Here is a 23,037-nt window from a genome sequence, read left to right as displayed (position 1 = left end):
GTCTGATAGAGCTGAAAGACTGGCTTCAATTAGGGAGAATACATAGTGGCATGTAGATAGGAGTCTATATGTTGGCAGACAACCTGAAAGACTTGGATTTATGTTGGTCATCTAGATAAATACAGATGTAAGGCCTAGTAATATTAGTTGTGATGTTCTCTTAGAGAAGGTTGGAGGGCAGTTATAATTATAGCCTCCTCTTCAAAATTGTTCTTAGGCATATTTTCATGATGATGCCAGCAGCTTGATGTGGGAGCACTTAGGGATTACATTACCAAGAGCACAGAAAATTCTGTGAGCTTCTAGAGTCAAAAGTTTTAGTCTGGGAGGAAAAGGACTTCTCTTAGTTGCCTTTAAAACTTGCAATGTTGGGCCGAGCCCATGGCGCACTCGGGAGAGTGTGGCGCTGGGAGCACGGCGATGCTCCCACCGCAGGACTCACTGGCTGAGTGCCGGTCATGAAAAAGACAAAAAAAAAAAAAAAAACAAACTTGCAATGTTGAGACCATCAGGAGAACACTAGGAGTAAATTCCACCAGGTTGAACTGTAGAATATGAAAAGAGGTCCATATATGTTGTAAAGCAAATACACAGTATAGACTGTTCTATCTATCTGGCCAAAAAGTTAGCAAACAATAAACACTACATGTATTAATTATGTTAACTAAGACTATCAGTTTAGACTATCAGTATATATCTTTTTGGCATTAAAAATTTAGAACTAATGGCTACCACAATATTAATAATTATTATGAAAGGCGTAATAAAGTGAGTTATTTTTCCTTTTTTTATGTTTTAAAATTTTCTATAATTATAAAATATTGCCTATGTTTTAAAAAAAGGATTCAGGGGTTTTCAAATATATAATTGATAGTGATAGTGAGCATTTATCAGAACTTCAGTTACATATGTAATTTTATAAATATTACTTGCTAATTATTAATCATACTGAAGAGCTATTAAAATAAATAATTAAAATGAAGTATTTAAGTGATAGAAAAATGTTCAAATATACAAACCAGATTAAATATCTAAAAAGCTTTATAACTATTAAATATATATCATAAATATGTATAAAAGAGAGTACTTCAAAAAGTTCATGGAAAGATGCGTATTATCTTTTAATTCTATTTTTCCATGAACTTTTTGAAATATCCTCATATATCATAAACCTAACAAGAAAAATTAAAATTTGCTGCCAACTACTTTTATGATATTGTGTCAAAAATATATGACATCTTTGCACATTTACACTGAAAGATTTGCTTGGTTATTAAAGTATTTATGGTGGGAAATTCTAAAAATAATTAGAAAATTAGTCTACAAAAATATTCAAATGTCAAAATATAAAACCACTTCTTCTGTAAAATGGTTGGGAATGATATTGCCTTATATAATTATAATTAATAGGAAAGTAAAAAATTATTTGTCCTACTACTCTGCTAGGTTCTCCAGCTGAAGCTATGTAAACTGGAGTGATCAAAGACAGATTACAAGAGAAAAACAAATAGAAATTTATTAGCCTGTGCATCATGCTTATACATGGGACTACCCAGAGTAGTAACTCAAAGGCTTGATTAGAACTTGGGCTTATAAAGCATCTTAAGTCTTTAGAGAAGTGGCAAGACAAAGGAAAATGACTAATTTTCTACAGCAGCAAATGATGGGAAGGCAAACATGATAAGAAATTAATGGTAGGTAAAGGCCAGTTAGTAAAGTCTGTTGTGTAGATTCCTCTGGTGCCATGTCCAGGTTGATAGGGTCCTAACTTGTCTCCAGTGATTAGCTTTCGTCCTTCCTGGTCTTTGCAATTTTATGTCCTGCTTTTAGGCAAATAGGGAACAGCAGAGAGCTTTTCTTGTATCTGTCTTTTCTCAAGTGCCTTCAGCCCAAAATAATTCTTAACTGAAGTGTTATTTTTCGTGGTGGCATATTCTGCTACCCCACAAACACAATGATGTAAAAAAGAACATGCTGTTTGGAAAATGTCCTGGGAAAACAGTAACATATTGTTACTATTAACATTAAATTTTTTTATTCCACATTAATTATTAAAGTTGTGCATCTGTAACAATGTATTTGAATTATACACCACACTTTTAATGGTCCATTTAACAAATGCTCTCACTTGCCAAATTCTTCATGAAAATCAAGTAAATATTCATGAAACGTATAAATATTCAGTAATATCAATTAACATTATCACTCAAAAAAGGTGTTTGCTGTTTTCATAACACAGTATTCCTTGAACACCCAGTCTAAGAAGTGCAGAAGTTCATAATGTTAAAATATCGCTGTCCTGGGATTTAATAAATATGTAAACGATTCAGTATCTTCCAAATTAAATATAACATGATCTTAAAATCTCATGTGTTTTAGCCGCAGGATCTCGGAAATACATACTTGTGGCTTGGTGATAGTAATGATAATATACAAGTATCATTACATTTATAATATAAAATCAGAAAATCAGAATAATTGAAAATTATTATTTTAAAAGCGGTGTTAGAGTTTTTTGTCTGTTTGTTTGTTTTACAATGGAGTACCTTGCTTCTCCAGCCAGTGGATATCATTGAAACAAATAAATCTTTGTTTCATTTCACATGGGAGCTCATTCATGGAAGAACCAAAAAAGCTTGACATAAGGCATTTTATTTATATGCCATAAATCAAAAAACACAAATAGAAATAAGAAATAAATGTATATACATAGTGACATTTTAGTTTTGCAGTATGGGGTGCATCTCTCCCTTTTGGAAGACTTTTAAAGTAAGTTAATATTAACGGTCAGCAAATGTGTTTTTGCTCCACTTTATTGTATACTTAGACTTAGAGTTTCTCATAGTAACATGGGTAAGTTTTCTTTCTTGCCCTCAGTTGAGCATATCTTAAGGGAAAAGAATAATCAACAATGACATGTGTTATATGTGGCAGGATAGCACAGGTTTTCATGAGTAGTATGTAGGTCAAAAAATAATCAAGGATGCTACTTATTGGCCTGAAAAGGCTCACAGAACAAATTACTTTTAATGGAGATCTAGAAGGAAGGGTAGATTCTTCAGGGGAAAGGGCAACAAAGGTCATTCCAGGAAATGTTGGAAGGAGGTTATCAAAGTGTAAACCACATAAAAACGATAGGAAGTATAAGTTAAAAGAAAGCCCAAACGTATCTTCTGATTTAATCTTTAAAACTTCAGAAAACATGGCTACCACAGTATTGAAGTATACAAGGGACAATATTATTTTTGATTTAGAAAGTCAGAAATTACACTGAATTGAAAGGTTTATTTTTACCTTTGGTTCCATATCCCATTTGTTTGCTGGGAAGCTCATCTTCCTCCTGTAAAGCATGGACACTTCCCAAGAATTAGGGGAAGGGTTCCAGTGTCAAACCAAATGTCAGGAAGCACCTTGCAGTGAAGATCCTAAAAACAGCATGAAGAGAATTAGTGCGTCTGTAGAGAGTGAGGGTACAGTAGGACTTCAATGAAGGAGCACAGTGTTGCTAGGGGACTAGACAGCATCGCAGGAGGAAAGCACGGATACAAAGTGAATTCAGTGAGAGGCCTTAGAGGCAGTAAGACAGCAGAAAAAAGCAAACTGCAGAGCAGAAAAGAATATGTACTTCAACACATAAAAGTGAATAGCAGCTCGTAAGAAAGAATGCAGAAAAATGACTGAAAGAGTCTATGAAAATTTTTAGAGGGGTTATTAAGGGTCAAAAGATATATTGATTGCTGAACACTGGGAAACTGCAAAATGATAATAGAAAAATATAGAAGGACACAGAACAAAGTGGGCAAGAAATCAAGAAAACTTGCCTGTGTTGAATTTTGTGGTATCCCTGGATGTAGAATATATTCTTAAAAAACAATGCACCCGAATTTCATGTTGCCCACACTAAACTCTTTCCACATATATTATATATTTAGAATATGATGCAGTTATACTTGAGTAAATATGTTCTTGAAAATAAATTTTAGTTAAAAACCCAAATCCTGGCAAACACATAAATCAGTGTTCTTTAGCTATTTTGGCTTCTTGGATGCTTTTGAGAATATATTTAAAGGCACAAACCATCTCTCCAGAAAAAGAATATTTTTAACACGTACAGATATTTTGATTTACTTTATTGTCTTGGAATTTATGTATTTCACATAGAAAGACTTTAAGAAATAGAAATAAGAAATAGACACTGTGTCTCTTTCATTATATGTTCACCCCAAAATCAATGGCCACATTTCTGAAAAAGATGAGGAAATAAATACAAATGTTGCAAACAGAGTTTTTTTAAAAAGATGCTTTCATTTTGCTCAAAAGTAAATCTAACTTCAAATCTGAGATTGGTAATAAAAACTTGAAAACTGAAGTGATATTTGGCTTACCGACTTGCATGTAAGCTGAGCCTCTTATTGATTATTTAATTTATTTTGATAACAACATGCTCAAGTCTTAGAGTGGGTATAGAGTAGTCCCCAGAGTTAGACATTACATGACTCACTCTAGCCAACAAAGAAACATGTATATTAAGCAAGAGTGGAATTCACCAAAAGTCTTTACAGTTTCCTCATCCCAGTGAAGCCATCTATGTCAAGCTGAGCATTATTGAGCCTGTATTTGTCAGCATGAAAATGACAATGAATGGATGTTCAGAGTTCCAGATTATCAAATAATGTCAGGTGCCCTCATTTCATCTTTATTCTGTTAATTCATTTTAAGCTTTCATCATTCTTTACAAAATACTTTAAAAGTGCACTGTATTACTTCCAGGGGTCTAGAGATGTTTGCTTTGTATGAAAATGGCCCAGCTTTCTAACACTTTCCTCAAATCTGTGCAAAATCTACCCCTGACAACAAAGAGTTCCCATGATATTCTTCAATGTTAGAAATTGCTCACCACATCTAATTTTTTCTTTTTTTTTTTCTTCTTTCTGGGTACACCTAGCATTTCCCAGCCTTTGGTGTAGATGAATATAGCCATGGGACTGAATTCCAGTCAATGGGGTTTGAACAGTGAAAAAATGTAAATTCTTTCCTGTCATGGCTTATAATGACTCCCACACATGCTCCATTGTGATATTTCTCCTTCTGGCTGATTGGAATGCAGATGATTCTAAGGACAACTTGGAAGACATATGTGGAGGGTAATGGCAGAGTCTTGGTCACCTTTATCCATTAATGACTGAGCACAGGCAGGCTGACCCACCAACCTCTTTTTCTGCTCAGTACTGTTACAAGAGAAAGTTTTGACAATGAAAAAGGAAAACAAATAGCATTATTTTTATTTTCTTTGGAATATTGCATTAGTCCTTTATGTGTTACCTGAGACTGGGTAATTTACAAAGAAAAGAGGTTTATTTGCCTTATGATTCTGGGACAGCTGCATCTGGCATTGGCCTCAGGCTGCTTCTACTTATGTTGGAAAGCAGCAGACAGCCAGCGGGTACAATCAGATCACACGGTGAGAGGAAGCAAGAGAGAGAAAGAGGGGAGGTGCCAAGGTCTTTTAAACAACCAGCTCTCTAGGGAACTAAGAGAGCAAGAACTATCTCATTACTCCCCCTCCCTAGGGAGAGCATTAATCCATTCATGAAGGATCCATCCCTATGGCTCAAACAGCTTCCGGCACTGCCACATTGGGGATCAGATTTCCACATGTGTTCTGGGAGGACAATACATCCAAACTCTATTGCCATGTGGATACTTGGGATCCAGGATGGCTGGTGAAAGGAGACCTATGCCCAATATCTCATAGGCCCTAGTTAACATTATCTGATAAGGGTATAGATTTAAAACACCAAGTTTTTGTCTGGGAAACCATAAATATTTATTTGATAAAAATAGCTGAGGCTCAAACTGGGCATTATGTAAACTGCTCTGACAAATGGACCCCCATTTACTAACCTGAATGTATAATAATGTCCTTATCAGCACACATCTTTGCCTGGGTTTACTAATCAAACAGGATTACATTTGTCTTTTCTAGAGGCTTTTAAGTTGTAAACCCTGCCAAAACCAGAAAAACCTTTATATATATATTTTTTAGACAAATGAGGCCAATTTAACATTAATAGAGAAAAAAACAAGTATGGAAAAAAAAGGTGATATGAAATTTATGGATGGGTAGATGTAGTTGTGATTAGAAAGGCTAAAAAGAAAAGAAAACAATTTTTGTGTGAGAAAGCATCTGGTACAGTGTATTTTTGTCCTGGAGTAAAATGACTGGATATTTAGGAAGTAGGAAATATAGGACAAAAACAGAAAGTCTGAGTAAGTCATGATAATGGTTTGTACAGGTTAATTTATATATATTTTTTAAATTGCTAAAATTAAAAACAAATTATGTGTAAGTTTTTCTAAAAATTAAACATAAATATCAAAAGTATTCTGTTACAGGCTTAAAGTTTGTTCTGCTGCATTGAAACAACCAGATTTCCTAAAAGCACTTAACTGCTCTTAATAGAAAATTGTAAGAAATTTTCTTTATCTGTTAAGATAACTGGCCTACGAAACTTACTTAGTGTTTTATCATGATAATTTCTTGTGTTCTCTGCCTTTGAAATCCTTTGTCACTTTGGTTTTATTTTTGTAATGATTTGTGAGTGTTTTAAGCCTTTGGTATTCACCTAACTTTCCAAAACCAAATTCTAAAAACTCAGACTTGAACTAACTTTGAGGGGTTCCAAGGGCCCTGGAGCTTCTCAAAGGGTATATAAGAGATATATCAAAAACAACTGGCTTATTTGATAAATTAGACTATATGAAAAACATTGTCAAAACAAGAAATAATGTTTGACTTTTTTTGCTTATACTAAGACGTTATTAATATGTTCCAAAATCTTGTAAGGTTCTTGGAAATCTGTGTCTTGATATAAATGCTACTGGTCATAATCTTCATTCAATTATAATTTTAAAATGTTATGTCTTCAAATATTCATGAAAAAACTCTGACAGGTACAGTTTCATGACAAACTTTGAGTTCATACCTTTGAATTAAATTTCCAAAATTCTAATGAAAAAACTGATAGGTTTGTGAAATTACTCACAAAAATCAAAACAACAAAAGTTAATTACATAAAACTAACGAACTGATTAAAAATAATTATAGGTTTTTAAAATTTTTATTTTGAAACATTGCTCATTAATGTCTTATTTTCCATATTTAAGAAAACTCTCTCTCTTAAGCTATAACTAACAACAGTTTGGTAAAATATAATTTAAAACAGAGATAAAAGCATTTGTTTTCTCCCTATTTGAACCCCCCAAATTAAAATACTTTGAGTATCTTTATGATTATTATGGCAATGTGGCTATTTTCATAAGTTCAACAAATATTGACTCTCTTTTTAAGAGCATATAATTTAAAACTTTGGTTATAAAATAGCATGTCTCTTATAAGTTCCTGGCCCCTCTTCATGTTGCCCTAATTTGGCCTAACTGCTCTTTCATCTTGCTGTTTCATCACTCCCCCCGAAGTGGGACATGACAACCTGGGAATGAGCCTTCCCAGTGCCAAGGGATCTATACAAACAAAAGTAAAACTTTTTCAATCAGAAAATTGATTATCAATGCTTTTATGAGGAATGCTTTGATTGTAAAAGGGGGAAATAATATCTTGCCTACAAAAGTAGTTCTCTAAAGTTTCAGGGCCTTAAAGGGGAATCTCATGACTTGGATGATACATCCTGTTCTCTAAAGCAAAAGATTTGTAACTGATCAAAAAATTTTACAAAGATTATTTGCTTTGGAAGCAGCAGTATCCTGGACAGGTGAACATCAACAAACTCTCTGGACTCAAAATCAACTATCACATGGAACAGAATCCCATTCCAGAGTGTCAACAACTGGCAATAACACCCCAATTCACACCACCAGGAATGATGCTGATGCAACAGCCCTGAGAGACAATGACATCATCTGTTTCCACCTGGGATAAATTAAAAGAACTTGTCATGCTAAAATGATACTAACTTTGCTTTAACAAATGTTTTTGTCTTAACTGTGAAACCTTGATCTATAGTTTTTGCTTTTGCTTTAAATGTATGTGTGTATGTATATATATACATATAAAGAGGCAAATGTGGAGGATGCTAACATTTATAAACCAAATGTATTTCACAGGGCCTCACTTCCAAGGCCTTGTAGTTTCAGGTATAGAGTAACTTTTTAGAATTACACATAGAAATGTTAAGCTTGCAAAAGACAGAAAACTTTTCCAGGGCTAAAGTCTCTGTTGTAGATAAAGAATTGTAACACAGCAAAATTATTGGCTCCAAGGGCAGATGTCCTTGGTGCAGCTAAACTAATGATTGTTGCCATGACAATTATCTTACTGTTATTTTTGTAACCACCTATGTTCCTTTTCTGTAACTTTCTGGCCTGGAGAATAAATATTGAGAGAAAACTGGAGTTTGGTGTTATTTTTCTGAGGAATGCTTCTCACTTCAGGATTCCTGGAAAATTAACCCCTTTGGGGCTTCTCAATGCTCAGAAGAAATGGGCTTTGAGTAATCCTTTGCGTCTCAGTCACCCTGTGGGAGAGGTGACACTCCATCACATATCTAAATAAAACCAAGTCCATATTAATAATTAATAGTTAAATTGTATTTAATTACTGTCAATACTAATGAGCCTTGATATTACAACATTTTGACACATGTATATTTAACATTGTTTATGATAATATGAACTAATAATTTTTAGAAAAAATTTTATGAAGAAATTCAAAGACAACTATTAAAATATAACTAAGGAAACAAAAGTAAATATACTATGTATTAATAAATAGTGATGTAAAATTTACAAATACAGGTTTCAAAATAACTGGAAGGAAATAAAAATATATTTCTACAGGTACACATATTTATCCATATTGACATAATATATATATATACTGAAAATATTTAATGTGTTGCTTTGCCTCCCATGGATTTGTCCCCTGGGTGATGGAGCCACCAAAGATTACTCAAAGCCCATCTCTTCTGAGCAGTGAGAAGCCCCCAAAAGGGGTTAATCTCCCAGAACCCTCAAGAGAGAGGCATTCCTTCCATTTGTGAAATTAACCCCAAATTGAGGTTCTCTTCCTGCATTTATTCTCCAGACCAAGAAGTTACAGGAAGAGAACATAGCTGGGTTTTTTGCGAAGTAGAGTTTAACAAGTTTAACAATAGAAGATGGTAACATTCAGTAAGACAAGCAAGGTGACATTCTATAATGCAATTAAGTCAATCCACTAACAAAAACTTGATTTTAGTAAACATTCTCTTCTCACAGCAATTTCCCAGTATCTTTACATATCAATCAGTAACCTTTTTTTTTTTGACCAGTAAGGGTATCACAACCCTCGGCATGGTGTGGTCCACACCACGCTCAGCCAGCGAGTGCACCAGCCATCCCTATATAGGATCCGAACCCACAGCCTTGGTGCTACCAGCACAGTGCTCTCCTGAGTGAGACACAGGGCCGGCCCACCCTGTCTGTCTTTGAGCCAGCAACCTTGCTGTGTTACAATTCTTTATCTTAGAACAGAGAGTATAGCCTGGGGAAAATTTCCTGTCCTTTGCAAGGTCAATATTTGAAACTTCAAGGCTTTGGAAAACCAGGCCCTGTGAAGTGCATTTGCTTTTTGCATACTCTGCATTAATGTGTATGAGAATATAATTAGAATATTAAATGTTATATTAGTCCATTTCTATTACTAATAACAGAATACCTGAAACTGGGTAATGCATGAAGAAAAGAGGTTTATTTATTAAAGTTTCAGAGGCTGGGAAGCCCATGGTCCAGGGGGCACATCTAGCAAGGGTCTTGTTTAACAGCAAAGCAGGGTGTCTTGTGGCAAGAGTGGACTGAGCAAGAGAAAGCTAACCTCCTTACTTGCTCTCCTTTTAAAACCATCAGAACTCTGCCCATTGCCACCGATTAAATCATCAATGGATTAATCCATTCATGAGAGTACAGTCTTCACTATCTAATCAACCCTTAAAGGCCCCACCTTTCAATTACTATAATAGGGTTTCCCACCCTCTTAATACTGTTACAATGGGGATTAAATTTCCAGCACATGAATTTTTGGAGGACATATCTGACCCACAGCAAATATATGATATCTTACCTAAATATATATTATTACACATTATACACATCTGTATATCTGTATAACAGTATCTGTATGCCCTTGCATTTATACCTTCATCTTCAAAAACATTATTTTAAAATTGTTATAAATCATGTTAATGCATTGCTTTATCTTTTTTTTTTTTTTTTTGTCTTTTTGTGACCGGCGTACCGGGCTCAGCCAGTGAGCGCATCGGCCATCCTTATATAGGATCTGAATCCGCGGCGGGAGCACTGCTGCGCTCCCAGCGCCGCACTCTCCCGAGTGCGCCACAGGGTAGGCCCGGATTTATCATTTTTAATATTATACATAGACGTAATAATGCAGTTGCATGCAATTGAAATTTTTATTTTGTTAAGAAAACTTTAGAAAACATAGAGTCATTCATTCTAAAGTAAAGAATGAGACAAGAATGCCCCATCACACATATTTGTGTATTTACAAATTAGCTGTCTTAAAGAGGACAAAAGAGTGACGTGCCCTGTGTTTGGAGGTTTATTTTTCAATAGTCACCTTTATTGCATCATAAGTCAAATTTCTTGAATGGATACTTTGTATTTGGGGTTGTGGCTGGTTTGCCAGACTTTCTACCCCACCCCCACCCCCTAATGTTCCAACCTCAGATTTCCTAGTTTCTGTGACCCTGAGAGAATACTCTGTCTCACCAATGCATATTCAGACTCCACCAATTCGCCAACCATGCTAGCTGAATTTTTCTTGCCAGTGTCCAGTTGCATCCACCCAAGGCAACCTACTGCTTGCATCTTATCTCTCTGTGGAGGTGCCTGTATTTTCTCAGACTGTGTTCCAGTTGGTTTCCTTGAGACCTGAGCTCTCTGAAGGGTTCAAGCAAACTCATAAATTTCTGGTTTGCCTGGCTTGTTTTTACTGTATGTCTAGGAATAATGTTCTTTTCAGCTTTCTATATTTCCAAATGGAAACAAGAAGACACACTACATTTATTTGTTTTTAAAAATGTGATCACTTAAAAATGAAAAAAAAAAAAAAGATTTCTGAAAAACTGTGGAGACAGATAAAATAAACTTTTATTTTATTTTTAAAATTTCAATTAATGTATTTATATTTATATTATATTTTATCATATTTATTATAATGTTATATTTTATACAAATACAATCAAAACACATTTTTCCTGAGCATTTACTTTCTCTTTTATCAAGATACTTGTAGTTTGAAACATTCGGAGGAACTAATAGCAATTGCTGAATTAACTAAATAAAATAAAATCAGTTTATGCATATATTAACCTGAATGTCTAATTGTATTCACTGTTTGAAAAGAGATGTAGACATGTGGACTTCCTCATTGTAAAATGAGTCATTTTTTTTCTTTCCAAGAAACTTCTTCATATATTATTTCTAATACTTACCTACCTGAGAATCACATGCATTTTTTTCTGTAATTGCTGCATATAAAATGTGGAAAACCATGATCATGATCTTTTGTGCAAATGATAAAAAATGACTTTTCAGTCAAAGCAAAATTTCAATTTATATTGTTTACAGTGACAGTATTAAAAAGTTTACATTAAAAAATCTATATTTAGTCAAAAATGGACCAATTTATAATCAAACTATGAATTACAAACTAAGCTTGTACTATACCAATTCATTTTGTTTAATTTTTCTTGAAGTACATATTTGAATCTAACAATTTAAAAGGTATTAAAAATATATTTATAAATGTTTCCTTTATGCAGTAAATATACACTGCATTTGTTTTCTATTGCTATGTAACAACTTATTACAGGTGTAATGGCTTAAAACAACACACAGTTTTTACCTCATACTTTCCATAAGTCAGGAATCCAGGTACTGGTTAGCTAGATCCCCTGCCCAGGATCTCACCAGGTTGAAATCAAGATATCAGTTAGGTCTGTGCTCTTATCTGAAGCTTGGGGTTTTCATCCAAGTTTAAAGATTGATGGAAGGATTCCATTTCTTGCAGTAGCAAAACTGAGGTCTCCACTTCTTGCTTGCTGTGAGCCAGGGGCCATACTTAGGTTCTAAATGCTGCGCACGCTGACCTGTCCCAACTGCCTTCTCTACAACCTGGTAGTTGGCTTCTTCATGGTCTCCACGAGAATGCCTGCTGCAGCCTCAGAACTCTCTGACTTCTTTCATCTCTGTCCTCTAGACATACTTTTAAATGGCTTTACCTGATCAGGCTAGGCTCACCCAGGATAATTTCCCTAATTTAAAGTTGACTATATAGGGGCTTTAACATCTTCAAAATCCATTCCCAGCAATGCCATGATGAGTAGCTGGGAGAACGTGTGTTCTCAGGGGCAGGAATCTTAGGGACCATCTCAGAATTCTGCCTACCACACACACAGACAAAAAGAATTTGATATTTTATGAAGCAGTCCTCAAAATTAATGGGCTTCAGATGTAGGGTCATAGCCTGGATCTCAATAACCACCACAATATCTATAAATAACCACTACTCTGTTTATGAGAAAACACATATGTCTTGAAAATAAGTTGGGATATCCAGTAAGATACAAAAATATACCTTATACTTGGCAATTATGTTCACATAATTTTATTCTGTATTTTGAGAACTCAAGTACTTTTTAATACTTGTAATATTAAAAGAAATTTAATAATATCCATATAAAATAGTTTTACCAATTAGGCTGCACATCTCAGGGATTTAGTCATATATTCTGATAAAACAAATGTTCAAGATGTGCATTTTTTTATTTATGGTTAGTGTGTTTTATTGATTAAGTGCATTTTGGGCTTAATATACATTTCTGATTGAATTATCTTTTCAAGATTAATACATGGCTTATGCTATTGATACAGCTAAATATAGTGATAATTCCACTGGGTAATACTGTCTTATTTTAGACATTCATTATGGGACCATGCCCTTTTTCTAAGCAAAAACAACAGATGGCCTAAACAGATAAAAGGTGGCTCCCATGGGAAGTTAAGGGGGAGGGCTAAGCATAGAGAGGCAAGGCACATGCACATTTGACCTTTTCAAGGATTGGCCTAAGCTTGGAAATCCCCGCCTGCTAAGCATATAAATATGATCTTTTGTGTTACAATAAATGGAACTGCCTGACAGAACCCCGCTGCGTGTGTATGTGTTTGTTCCCTATCTGGGAGAGCAGAAGTGTGCTCACCCATCTCTTGGAATCTCTTTTGCCCCGTGTCCTGGGGGGAGAAAAGGGCAATCCCTTTGGCCTCAACCCTCTAGGGAAAGGAAAAACCTGTTGGGGTCCTGTGCAGCCTCGGGAGACACCCAACAGCTGGTGTCCTGTGTGAGGATGGCACCTCATACCGCTTTCACCTTTTCCTTTCCACGGGGACAGCCAAAAACACAGCACAATCCTGAAAGATGGATGAGAAAGAGGCCCTGACCTACAGTGCGGAGCTTCAGAAAGAAGGAAAACGTTCAAGAGAAATCTGCTATCAGGGTGAGTACCAAAGGCCTCGAGGTCATATCTTTCCTTTTACTTTCGTTTCTTTCTCTGTCTTCTTCTTTTTAGTCTTTGGCCATGGGGAATTCTCAAGAGAAACCCAGCAATCCAGCCCTTAAGGCTCTAAAGTATTTGTGAAAAAGTCAGGGGTTGGAGCTTTCGGATGCTACTGTTGCCACAACTTGGGTGGCTGTTCTATCTATAGCACCTTGGGCACTCTTGGCTGATTTGTTCTCATATGTTACCAGGGACCGTATTCAGGCCCTGGCTCAGAAGAGGGAATTCTACCAGGGAGTTGAGCCACCCTTAGGCTTTTATCCCACTGTATCCGCCCTTAAACTATGTTTTAAGCCTAGCACTAAAGACGACTCAGACTCCCCACATACAGAGTGCATTTGGACAGCTTTTGCTGAGGAGCGAGCACAGGACAATACAATTAGTGAAAAGGGTTATCAACAGCCCGAACCAATGGCCGACGGGGCCCCTTGTGCAAAGCTCTATCCCGACCTTTCCCCTTTTGGTGATAAGGTGGAAGAAAAGCAGGGTCATAAGACTCTGCTCCAAAATGCCAATTGGGCTAAATTTGAAAGCCCACTCCTGCCTTTTTTCAAACAACCCCAAGCTTTCCCGGTTTGAGCTCCTCTTTTCAGTAAACCCAAACCACTTGAAGATACATGGGGAAATCCCATAGATCAACCAAAACCTCCATTTCAAGCCTACCCTGTTAATGTTAATCCAGGGGGCAACAGACCAGCCCCTTGGTATCCTTGGGAAGCCCAAGATTTAAAAGAACTAAAAAAGGCAGTTGCCAAGGATGGCCCTAATTCTCCATGGGCAGAAACTATCCTTCAGGGACTAGCCCATCAGCCCTGCACCACTCAGGAAAGGAAGATGCTATGTAAGGCAGTCCTCCCCCCAAATTTGTTTATTAAGTTCTGTGCCTTTTATAAGGAGGAGTGCCATGCCCAAGCGGAAAGGAATCAAGCAGCCAATCCTGTCATGCCAGTTACCTTTGGCATGTTGTCCAGAACTGCAGATCAATATAGTAGTGGAATACAACAGGTGGCAATCCCACCTCCTTATCAAGACCAAGTCAGGGCTGCCACCTTAGCTTCCTGGGCAAAGCTTGCAGAGGGCCCCATGGAGCCCTCAATTGCTGGAATAACCCAGAGGCCCAATGAAGACCTCCCATCCTTTATTGTTAGGGTAGAGCAAAATATACAAAGAAAATTTCCCCCCGACTCACTCAGAGATCAGTTTGTTAAGATGCTTTTATGGGATGGAATGACCACTGATCATAAGTTGGCTTGTGCAGGCTTAAGGGACCGCTCCATGGAGAAGTGAGTTATCACTTCCAAGGAGGTAAGGAATCAACATTTTCAAGCCAGGACTTTATCCACAGCCTTGCAGGCTCAGACACAAAACTTAACTGAAGTCTTCAAGGCGTTTACCGCCCTGATCCCCTCAGGAAACAATACTTCCCCACCCTTCAATGGACAATGCTTTGGTTGCAGAAGACAAGGTAATTTTAAAAGCCAAAGTCCCCAGCCGGGAAACTTGTGGACCTTCTTCTTGCCATCTCTTAAGGGAGGACCGCTGCTGGTGGCCGATCGTGGGGGGTGACCGCTAGTTTGCCCCCAGCAGGAGAGGCTGCCTCATTTACAGGCAACAGCTTTGAAGTGTGGAGCAGGAAAAGAACTGTTTCTTAGCTGCAAAAGCGAGTCTCGAAACAGGGAACACGGCGCCAGGGCTGCTGTGGATGCAGCCAGGATCCCGGAGGCTGGGGCCGCGCTGAAGGCGCCCAGCTGCCCTATTCAGGATTCGAGGTTTCAGGCCGGCATTAAAGAAGATTCCCGGGCCACGCCACGACTGAACAGCCCGAGGCGGCAGCGGCCAAGAATGGGGAAGGCGGCAAACCAGAGGCAGAGAGTGAGCGCCCGACCTGGCACAACCCTGTGAGTGGCCCCTGGACCAGCCCTGTTTGGGGGGCTGACACCCACCTGGCTCCCGCCAGCATCACCAGGCCCTCACCACCCCAGAGCTGCCTCCATTTTCCCAGGTGCTGGCAAATCCGCCCGGTTAGGCCGTCACTGAGCCTTCCCACTTGCTTGGCCCGGCGCGGGGCTTTCCAGAGCCTGCGGGCTGGCTTCCCCTCCCACTCCGTCCGCGGTTCTCTGGCAGGTTGGTGGCGTGGGGCATCCCCGGCCAGTGTAGGCAGGGCAAGGAAGTACGGGCGGGCCGACAGTCACTCCACCACACCCTGGACTCCAGCCCCCGGTAAACTTCCTGTTACTGGGAGGCAGATACCATCTCTGTGGCCACCAGTTTGGAAAAAAGCCTAACCAATTTCTAGTTGGGAATAGTGTGGTAGGAGAGTTCCCAGGTCCGCTTGAACCTGCCGGAGAGCTGGCGGCAGGTGGGTGCTAGACTCGGTTTATACCAGGGGGATACAAGGTGAACAAGTCCCAAGAAAGATCTACACAGTGCTACAAAGGTACCCAGAGCGACCGGTCGTCTCTGCCTAGCAGAAACCTGGAAGACTTCCTTGGCGAGGCAGTGCCAAGCAGGGTCTTGAAGGCCCAGCTGATAGACGAGGGTTGCAGAAGACACGCCCCAGCCCAGCACAGTGCGCACAGAGTGGGGAGATGTGCGGCCAGGGAGGCGGAGACTCAACAGAAACCACACACCCTGTGGGGTCGCCACTGCACGATCCAACAGCCTGGGCCAGAGCACACGGAACAGGGAGAAGTCCGGCACAGGAAGTGAAAGCTCAACAGCGATCACAGACCCTGTGGTAGGTGATCCAGCAGCCCAGCAGAGTCCAAGCTGACCAGCAAGGTGGCTCCCCGGAGAAGCCCAAGACCCGAGGCAACCACACACACAAGGCACTAGAGGCCAACTGAGCAGCCACGGAGGTAGCCATACTGAATTGGCAACCACAGCAACATCCTAGTTAGTCATTAGTCTCAAACCGGTGGACTGTGAAACCCCCTGCCACAATGAATAAACATCAAAAAAAAGATACCAGAAATACAAAAAATCAAGAAAGTACACCACCAAAAGTTAATAAATCTCAAACTCTAGATCCTATAGAACAAGAAGCCCTTGAAATGACTGACAAGGAATTTCAAGTGATAATTCTAAGGAAACTGAATGAGATACAAGACAACACAGCTAGACATCATCATGAAATGAGGAAAAGTATACAGGATCTGAAAGAGGAAATGTACAAAGAAATCAATGTCCTGAAAAAAAATGTAGCAGAACTTGCTGAACTGAAGAAGTTATTCAGTGAAATAAAAAACACAACGGAGAGTTTAACCAGCAGGCTTGTCGAAGTTGAAGAGAGAACCTCTGAACTTGAAGATGGGCTGTTTGAAATAACACAAGCAGACAAAAAGAAAGAAAAAAGAATCAAGGACAAGGAAGAAAATCTGAGAGAGATATCAGACAACATTAAGCGCTCAAATATCCGAGTCATGGGTATTCCAGAAGGGGAGGAAAATGGAGATTCCATTGAAAACATATTCAACAAAATAGAGGCAGAAAACTTCCCATGTATAGGAAAAGTCACAGATCTTCATATCCAGGAAGCTCAACGATCTCCAAATGTATTCAACCCAAAAAGGCCTTCTCCAAGACATGTCATAGTGAAATTGGCAAAACTCAGAGACAAAGAGAGAATTTTAAAAGCTGCAAGAGAGAAGCGTCAAATCACCTATAAGGGAGCCCCAGTCAGGCTAACATCAGACTTTTCATCACAAACCCTAAAAGCTAGAAAGGAATGGGATGATATTTTCAAAATACTAAAAGACAAAGATTGCCAGCCAAGAATACTCTACCCTGCAAGGCTATCCTTCCGAAATGAAGGGCAAATAGTACATTTCTCAGACAAACAAAAACTGCGGGAGTTCACTACCACACGACCATCCTTACAAGAAATCCTCAAGGGAGTACTGGGTTTGGTTCCTGAAAAATAACTACCACTGCCATAAAAACCCAAGAAAAATCAATACCCACTAGTATAATAAAAATGGCATTCATGAAGAGAAAACAAGCAAACAAGAACGCTATCTACAACCTAAGGAACCAACAAACACAGAAACCAAACAGTAAATCAGAAAGCAAGGAACAAAAGACACCTAAGACAATCAAACAACCAATAAAATGCTAGGAATAAATCAACACTTTTCAATAAAAACTCTTAGAGTAAAAGGCTTAAATTCCCCAATCAAAAGACACAGACTGGCTGACTGGATCAAAAAGCAAGACCCAACTATATGCTGCCTACAAGAGACCCACCTCACCCATAAAGATTCACACAGACTAAGAGTGAAAGGATGGAAAAAGATTTACCATGCAAACAGAAAAGAAAAACGAGCTGGAGTAGCTATTCTTATATCTGACAAAATAGACTTTAAACTAAAAACCATAAAAAGAGACAATGAGGGACACTACTTAATGATAAAAGGACTGATCCATCAAGAAGACATAACAATCATAAATATGTACGCACCCAATGTTGGAGCAGCCAGATTTATAAAACAAATGCTATTAGACCTAAAGAAGGAAATAGACACTAATACCATAAGAGCAGGGGACCTGAACACCCTACTGTCAATATTAGACAGATCATCTAGGCAAAGAATTAGTAGAGAAATACAAGATCTAAACAAGACTCTAGACCAATTGGAATTGGCAGATATCTACAGAACATTCCACCCAACAACCTGAGAATATTCATTCTTCTCATCAGCACATGGATCATTCTCCAGGATAGATCACATATTAGGTCACAAATCAAGTCTCAATAAATTCAAAAAAATTGGAATTATCCCATGTATCTTCTCAGACCACAATGGATTAAAACTAGAAATTAATAACAAACGAAACTCTGGAAACTATACAAACACATGGAAATTAAACAGCATTCTACTTAATGACATATGGGTCCAAGAAGAAATCAAGCAGGAAATCAAAACATTTATTGAAACTAATGAAAACAATGATACATCATACCAAAACCTGTGGGATACTACAAAAGCAGTATTGAGGGGAAAATTTATTGCATTAAATGCTCACTTCAGAAGAATAGAAAGATGGCAAGTGAACAACCTAACACTTCACCTTAAAGAACTAGAAAAACAAGAACAATCCAAACCTAAAGTTAGCAGATGGAAAGAAATCATTAAGATCAGAGCAGAACTGAATGAAATTGAAAACCAAAAAACAATTCAAAAGATCAACGAATCAAAAAGTTGGTTTTTTGAAAAGATAAATAAAATTGATAAACCATTAGCATGGCTAACAAAAAAAAGAAGAGAGAAGACTCAAATAACAAAAATTAGAAATGGAAAAGGCGATATTACAACTGATTCATCTGAAATACAAGGAATCATTCGAGACTACTATAAACAACTATACACAAACAAATTTGAAAATCTGGAGGAAATGGATAAATTTCTGGACACACACAAGCTCCCAAAACTGAACTGTGAAGACGTAGAAAATTTGAACAGACCAATAACAATAAAGGAGATTGAAGCTGTAATCAGAAGGCTCCCAACAAAGAAAAGCCCAGGACCAGATGGATTCACAGCAGAATTTTACCAAACATTCAAAGAGGAATTGACACCGATTCTTTACAAACTATTCCAAAAGATTGAAACGGACGCAAATCTCCCAAACTCATTCTATGAAGCAAACATCATCCTGATACCAAAACCAGGTACAGATATAACCAAAAAAGAAAACTACAGGCAGATATCCTTGATGAATATAGATGCAAAAATCCTCACTAAAATACTAGCAAACAGAATACAGCAACACATACGAAAAATTATTCACCACGATCAAGTGGGCTTCATCCCAGGGATGCAAGGTTGGTTCAACATACTCAAATCAATAAATGTGATACACCATATTAATAAACTCAAACACAAGGACCATATGATCATCTCTATAGATGCTGAAAAAGCATTTGATAAAGTTCAGCACTCATTCATGACAAAGACCCTCTATAAGTTAGGTATAGAGGGAAAGTATCTCAACATAATTAAAGCCATATATGCCAAACCCACAGCCAATATCATCTTGAATGGGGAAAAGCTGAAAGTTTTTCCTTTAAGAACAGGAACTAGACAAGGATGCCCACTCTCACCACTCCTATTCAACATAGTGTTGGAAGTACTAGCCAGAGCAATCAGAGAAGAGAAGGAAATAAAGGGCATCCAGATTGGAAAAGAGGAAGTCAAACTGTCCCTGTTTGCAGATGACATGATCCTATAAATCGAACAGCCTAAAACCTCTACAAAAAAACTCTTGGAATTGATAAATGATTTCTGCACAGTAGCAAGATACAAAATCAACACACAAAAATCAGTAGCATTTCTTTTCTCCAATAGTGAACATGCAGAAGGAGAAATCAAGAAAGCCTGCCCATTTACAATAGCCAACAAAAAAATAAATTACTTAGGAATTGAGTTAACCAAGGATGTGAAAAATCTCTATAATGAGAACTACAAACCACTGCTGAGAGAAATTAGAGAGGATTCAAGAAGAGGGAAAGATATCCCATGTTCTTAGATTGGAAGAATCAACATAGTGAAAATGTCCATACTACCCAAAGTGATATACAAATTCAATGCAATCCCCATCAAAATTCCAAAGAGATTTTTCTCAGAAATGGAAAAAACTATCCAGTCATTTATATGGAACAATAAAAGACCACGCATAGCCAAAGCAATGCTGAGTCAAAAAAATAAAGCTGGAGACATAACACTATCTGTCTTTAAGCTACGCTACAAAGCTATAATAACCAAAACAGTATGGTACTGGCATAAAAACAGACACACTGACCAATTGAATAGAATAGAGAATCCAGAAATCAACCCACACACTTACTGCCATCTGATCTTTGACAAAGTCACCAAGCCTATTCACTGGGAAAGGGACTGCCTCTTCAGCAAATGGTGCTGGGATAACTGGATATCCATATGCAGGAGAATGAAACTAGATCCATACCTCTCACCGTATACTAAAATCAACTCAAAATGGATTAAGGATTTAAATATACACCCTGAAACAATAAAACTTCTTAAAGAAAACATAGGAGAAACACTTCAGGAAATAGGACTGGACACAGTCTTCTTGAATACGAGCCCAAAAGCACGGGCAACCAAAGGAAAAATAAACAAATGGGATTATATCAAACTAAAAAGCTTTTGCACAGCAAAAGAAACAATTAAGAGAGTTAGAAGACAACCAACAGAGTGGGAGAAAATATTTGTAAAATATACATCTGACAAAGGATTCATATCCAGAATATATAAGGAACTCAAACAACTTTACAAGAAGAAAACAAGCAACCCAATTAAAAAATGGGCAAAAGAGCTAAGTAGGCATTTCTCTAAGGAAGATATCCAAATGGCCAACAGACATATGAAAAAATGCTCAACATCACTCAGCATCCGGGAAATGCAAATCAAAACCACATTACGATACCATCTAACCCCAGTTAGGATGGCTAAAATCCAAAAGACTATGAACGATAAATGCTGGCGAGGTTGCGGAGAAAAAGGAACTCTCATACATTGTTGGTGGGACTGCAAAATGGTGCAGCCTCTATGGAAAATGGTATGGAGGTTCCTCAAACAATTGCAGATAGATCTACCATACGACCCAGCTATCCCACTGTTGGGAATATACCCAGAGGAATGGAAATCATCAAGTCGAAGGTATACCTGTTCCCCAGTGTTCATCGCAGCACTCTTCACAATAGCCAAGAGTTGGAACCAGCCCAAATGTCCATCATCAGATGAGTGGATACGGAAAATGTGGTACATCTACACAATGGAATACTACTCAGCTATAAAAACAAATGAAATACTGCCATTTGCAACAACATGGATGGACCTCGAGAGAATTATATTAAGTGAAACAAGTCAGGCACAGAAAAAGAAATACCACATGTTCTCACTTATTGGTGGGAGCTAGCTAAAAATTAATATATAAATTCACACACGCACACACACACACACACACACACACACACACACACACACACACACAAAACCGAGTGGGGGGGAAGAAGATATAACAACCACAATTACTTGAAATTGATAGGACAAGCAAACAGAAATTACATTGTTGGGGGGAGGGGGGGAGGGAGGTTTTGGTGATGGGGTGCAATAATCAGCCACAATGTATATCGACAAAATAAAATTAAAAATAATAATAATAATAAAAAAAAGCCAAAGTCCCAAGGCTCATGGCAAAAACCCCCTACCACACCTTGCCCGTGATGTAAAAAAGGATTACATTGGAAAAAGGACTGTAGGTACAAATTTGACAAAGATGGCAATCCTTTAAACTCAGCCAGGGGCAACCCCTAGCCCTGTCACCCCAAGGGGGTCATAAAAGTAACCAGCCAAAAGGGCCCAGAGCTAATTGGACAGTCCCTATAGTCCCCGGAGTAAGGCCAAAAATGGATATCACCATGGAGGGTAAAAGGTTCCGATGCTTAATTGATACAGGGGCAGATCGAACTGTCCTCCGCCAAGAGGAAGTGCTTCCTAGCTGGGATGTTGTCCTTGGGCCTCAGTTCCTCAGGGTTGGAGGTGAAACACCATCTTTTGAAACAAAAGGATGGTTAAAATGGAGAGATGCAGAAGGCACTGGGGAGGTGAAGCCCCTCATTGCTTCTGGACTTAATGCTGATCTTTTAGGACAAGACGTCCTTGGCCAGGCAGAAGCTTACATCACCACTGATCATAAGGGCTTTTATGATGAGCTTTTAGATAAGGAAGAGTTCCAACAATAGTTCAACACCCGCTGTCACCCTAATTACAAAATCCGAGCTCAACAACCCCTCCCCAGAATCAGGGTTCACCCCCAATTCTAGAGGCCACTGCTCCCCTGGTCCCCCAGATTAAATGGAGAGACAGACCTCCAATATGGGTGGAGCAGTGGCCACTCCCTTCTCACAAACTACAGGCTTTAAGAGATATTATCCAACAACAACTTAGGCTGGGACACATTCGACCCTCTGTCAGCCCTTGGAACACGCCCATTTCTGTAATAAAAAAGGCTTCAGGAAAATGGAGAATGCTCCAAGATCTTAGAGAGATAAACAAAAGGATCATTATTATGGGGTCTCCTTTGCGGGGCCTACCTTGGGCCCCTGCCATCCCCAGCCACTTGCATCTCATGATCATTAATCTTTTAATGTGCCAGACTGCTTTTTTCCCATCCCTCTCCATCCACTTGATTGTGAAAGATTCACATTTTTGGTCCCATCTACCAACTTCCAAGGGCCCAACAAATGGTATGAGTGGGTGGTATTGCCCCAAGGAATGGCCAATAGTCCTTCTTTTTGCCACAATTACGTATTTCAATTGTTGCTGCCTATTAGGCAACTTTTTAAACTTACATTATAAATATATATATACATATATATATGTATATA

This window comes from Cynocephalus volans, chromosome 8 (assembly GCF_027409185.1).
Source record: "Cynocephalus volans isolate mCynVol1 chromosome 8, mCynVol1.pri, whole genome shotgun sequence".
In the NCBI taxonomy this organism is placed as follows: Eukaryota; Metazoa; Chordata; class Mammalia; order Dermoptera; family Cynocephalidae; genus Cynocephalus; species Cynocephalus volans.
This window is presented reverse-complemented; position numbering follows the sequence as displayed.